Here is a 4,412-nt window from a genome sequence, read left to right as displayed (position 1 = left end):
AATGTGGGTATTTCTGTTTCCAGAGTAGGATCCGCGGGTCAAATTAAATCCATGAAACAAGTAGCTGGCAAATCAAAATTGGAACTAGCGCAATTCGCAGAGTTACAAGCCTTTGCACAATTCGCCTCTGCTCTCGATAAAACAAGTCAGAATAAATTGGCAAGGGCCCATATTGACTATCATGAGATCTTTTCTTGTAAGCGGTAGACTCATATCCTTTCTTCCTTAATTCATTATTCCATGAAAATGGATTATTCAGTGAATTCCTCAAAGCGAGGCTCATCAAAATGAAAAATCTAAGACTACTATAAGACTACTAAAAAAATAATAAAACAAGAAAAAAAATTGAACGATTAAATTACTACTCCCGAATATTCAACTGACCGATTAATTTCTTATAACGTACTCTATTTTTCTTTGCCAAATAAGCCAGCAAACGTCGATGTTTTCCCAAAAGTCTTCGTAGACCTCTTTCCGATGAAAAATCTTTTTTGTGTAATTCCAAATGTGAAGCAAGTCTCTGTATCTTATTGGTGAAACTGAATACTTGAAATTCAACAGAACCCCTGTTTCTTCTTTTTCTTCTTTAACCATAAATCCAAAAAAATTCTACCTCCTTTCTTTTTCATGTATTTTCTGATCAGGAAAAATACAAAATTATGTCAGTTATTTTGAAGTTATTCTAATCTCGTACACACACAAATTTGCAATTATTCATCTACTACTGGAATTTGGATTTATTTTATCGATGCAAATTGGATTTGGACAGAAGGTTCTTCTATCTAAAATATTAGAAAGAATTTTTCTGATTTATTTATTACTATATGCAATTTATGGAATTGATACACCATTTAATTGATATCATTTGGCAAAATGAAACACAGCATATGCATCCATCTTTTGGCTCGAGAATTTAACGGGATAGAGATATGGTATAAGAAATAGACTATTAAGTAACTCTAAATGAATTGTGGATACATCTGTATCCTTAACATACTGAAATGATTGTCATTATTCGTTCAAACCAATAGCGATTCATACAAGCTAAATCTTCTAATCAATGGTGGGCCAATAATGATTTTTTTTGCATATGTATTAAGACGCTTGGCCTGCTTTCGAAATTGTCCAGAGTTTTATATGTTGTTTTCATTGAAAAATTATGGGTCTCCTTCCATAACTTTCAATTACGAGTACGAGAATTGAAAGACATGAAAATTCTCAATTCTCTACGGCGTCTAGTAGATAGAAACAAGAAAATCAGAAGAATCTTTCTCTCTATTCACTATCATTCCGCGTCTTTGACTTCTATTAGTTTCTTTTCTTCTTTAATGCAATAGCTATAGTTTGATATAAGAATCCATTTCTCAAAGTAATGGAAACCATTCTCTTATAGGAAATGGTTCGAAAATCGCTATTCCACCTTTTAGGTATCGTGAAAAGTGATACCTGTGAAGATCGTGCATTTCAGTCAAATTCAGATCCGTTTTTGCGAGTCCATGATATAATATAACCAAATTGGATAGATCTTCCACCTGTTTAGCTAAGAAAGAATAGATACAGAGGTGGATAATAGATCGATATGAAGATCATGAGCTGCCCCATAATGAAATCGCCAGTAGTCGCGAATATCTCCTTCTTCCCTAATCCTAGATTGGAGAAAGAAGATCTAAGAGGGACCTATGGAGAATGTAGTCACAAATCCATAATAGAGTCCGACCACAACGACCGAATTAATTATCCTCATCGAGAAACTTAGACTACTAAATAGAAAAGATTTGAAAATCATGGCATGGGTCTCCTTTTTTTCTTTCTTTAGAGTTTTCTATATGCACAATTTCTCGATGTTTCGATGAGAATTTCTTGACTTTCCATATATAGAAAGAGATAGACTATAAATGACATCTCTTATGTCAATAAGACCAAAGGGATGGATATTAAATGATAGGAAGTGCTAGGAAGTGAAATAGAATGAAATAGAGCCACTTTGGGCTTCCCTATGAAATGAGGCATGGAACGGAGCCACTACGAAGAAATTATGGGAGTTACGAAAGAAGCTTCGGACTCATATTGTTCATGGGTTGAGAGCGGAGTTGAACTCTAGGAGGTCGAATCCCCCCTTGTTCCTCAGTAGCTCAGTGGTAGAGTGGTCGGCTGTTAACTGACTGGTCGTAGGTTCGAATCCTACTTGGGGAGATTTTATTCATTCTTTAATGTAAGAATTTTAATATAAGAATAAAGAATTGAATTAAAGGTCTTTCTTTGACCCTTAGGAGTAGGTAACCCGTTCGCTATTTTTGTTTCTATTTCTATTGCATTCTATCTCATCGTATCACATTCTGTTCTACGATTCCACTTCGACGAAAGGAAAGAGCATACCTAAGTTTAATAGCTTTACGTCCGCTATCCCGATCATGATTTTCCTACCCTCAGGGGGAAAGTAAAGGCCCTTCCCCCTTTGGAAGGCTGTGGGCGAGGAGGGATTCGAACCCTCGACACCATGGTTCGTAGCCACGCGCTCTAATCCTCTGAGCTACAGGCCCAGCTGTCTCCACTGGATCTCTTCCCGGGGGTACCCCTTCATTTCAGGTTAAGAAGATGGGAAAGCGCCTTTCTCTCTATAAGAACAGTGCGTTCCGAGGTGTGAAGTGGGAGAGAGGGGATGTGATGATTGAGGTTTTGAATAAGACGACCTTTGCATTTTAGATTTGGATCTTTTTCTTATTTCAAAATAGTGAAAAAGTCAAATAAGAGGTGTTAAGCTTTTTATCATTCTGGCATCGAGCTATTTTGCCGCAGGACCTCCCCTACAGTATCGTCACCGCAGTAGAGTTTAACCACCAAATTCGGGATGGATTGGTGTGGTTCCTCTACGCCTAGGACTCATTTTAGGACCGCTATTTCCTGCACATCGCCTGTGCTTTTAGTGGTTTTCCGCTCATTAAACCACAGTGCCGGGGCGATCAAATTACCCACCTGAATTGAATCATAGTAATGGGACGTTGGTAATCTAGTGATGAAGTCAATGCTGATAATGGACCATGCTTCATCAGGAATGGGTAGAGGATCGAAGAGGCCAGGGAGTTTTTAATGTTCTACCTTAGCTTGCTGACAGATTTGACACACACCCAAAATTTTTGTACATTCAAAAAAGGAATTGATTCCGTAAAAGATGGGATCGACCAGTAAATAGAAAATTACTGATATTTCATCCTTGTGAGATTGTTAATTTTGTACCAAAGGTGTATTTATTATGAGGCTGAGAGAGAAAGTAACTTAATGAAGCAAGACTTAGAAGAAAAGGAGAGAGATTCTCCACACGAACGAATGACCCGTCAGGTTCGAACTGACTTAGGTTGGACCAGGACCCACCTATCTCCACTAAGAAGGAATCGCTTTGGTTACGCAGTTCAGTTGGCGATAAAAGCCAACCTAATCTGTGGGCCGGTAGGCCAGCCAACACAAAATCCAATTCAAGTTTTCAATACGGAGCCTGAAATAGTACATGCCAGATCATGAATTAGTAACTGCATCCAATCTCCGAAAAGTCCCGATTGTTTCGATTTTTGAAATGGGATATTTACGGAATCCCCATGAATAGGATCAAACATTATTCCATGCTATTTCCATAAGATTCTTCTTTCTTATTCTTAAGCAAGCCCTCGAGAGGGCTTAGTTGATCATGATTTTCGTTTTCTCTTTCTTTTCCTTTTTGTTTGTTGCAGCTCTATTGGAAATCGAATTTCTATGTCCGTCTATAAAAAGCATCAACTTCTTGTGCCGCCATCCACCACAAGAGTAGGTAACCTGCTCGCTCTTTTCTCTAATGGGGGATCTAGGTATATCTTCCAACTCTCCTTCCTGCACACTGGCATACAAAGCAGCCTCATAAACTGCATTTTGTAACTGAACCTCCACAGTTTTCAAACCTAAGGGTGGATTAAAAGGCACTTTTGCTTGCATTGTATTATTTGGTCTACGTACCGGAACTGATAACATTCGACATTATGCAGGATTATACACGAAAGATCCTTTTTTAGCTCTCTCTTTAGCCCTATGTCTCTTATCCCTAGGAGGCCTTCCTCCACTAGCAGGTTTCTTCGGAAAACTCTATCTATTCTGGTGTGGATGGCAAGCAGGCCTATATTTCTTTGTTTCAATAGGACTCCTTACGAGTGTTCTTTCTATCTACTATATCCAAAAATAATCCATACTTCGTCGCTCCATCCCCGTCTGGGTGGAAAACCCGTCGCTGTCTCGGCTGTGATACCGGAGGCTCTAGGGAAGTCGGAGGAGAGAGCACTCATCTTGGGGTGGGCTTACTACTTATATGCTTTCAGCAGTTATCCTCTCCGCACTTGGCTACCCAGCGTTTACCGTAGGCATGATAACTGGTACACCAGAGGTGAATCCTT

The 4,412-nt window shown here is 38.8% G+C and overlaps 2 non-coding genes across 2 annotated transcripts; one reads left to right on the top strand and one right to left on the bottom strand.

Annotated features, from left to right (window-relative positions):
* The first annotated feature begins 2,121 nt into the window (after nucleotides 1–2,121).
* TRNAN-GUU (transfer RNA asparagine (anticodon GUU)) lies at nucleotides 2,122–2,193 on the top strand. The gene has a single exon. It is a non-coding gene; the product is annotated as a tRNA-Asn (tRNA).
* Nucleotides 2,194–2,466: 273 nt separating this feature from the next.
* Nucleotides 2,467–2,540, bottom strand: TRNAR-ACG (transfer RNA arginine (anticodon ACG)). The gene has a single exon. It is a non-coding gene; the product is annotated as a tRNA-Arg (tRNA).
* Nucleotides 2,541–4,412: the final 1,872 nt, after the last annotated feature.

This window comes from Triticum aestivum, chromosome 3D, assembly GCF_018294505.1.
Source record: "Triticum aestivum cultivar Chinese Spring chromosome 3D, IWGSC CS RefSeq v2.1, whole genome shotgun sequence".
Taxonomy (NCBI): domain Eukaryota; kingdom Viridiplantae; phylum Streptophyta; class Magnoliopsida; order Poales; family Poaceae; genus Triticum; species Triticum aestivum.
This window is presented reverse-complemented; position numbering and strand designations above follow the sequence as displayed.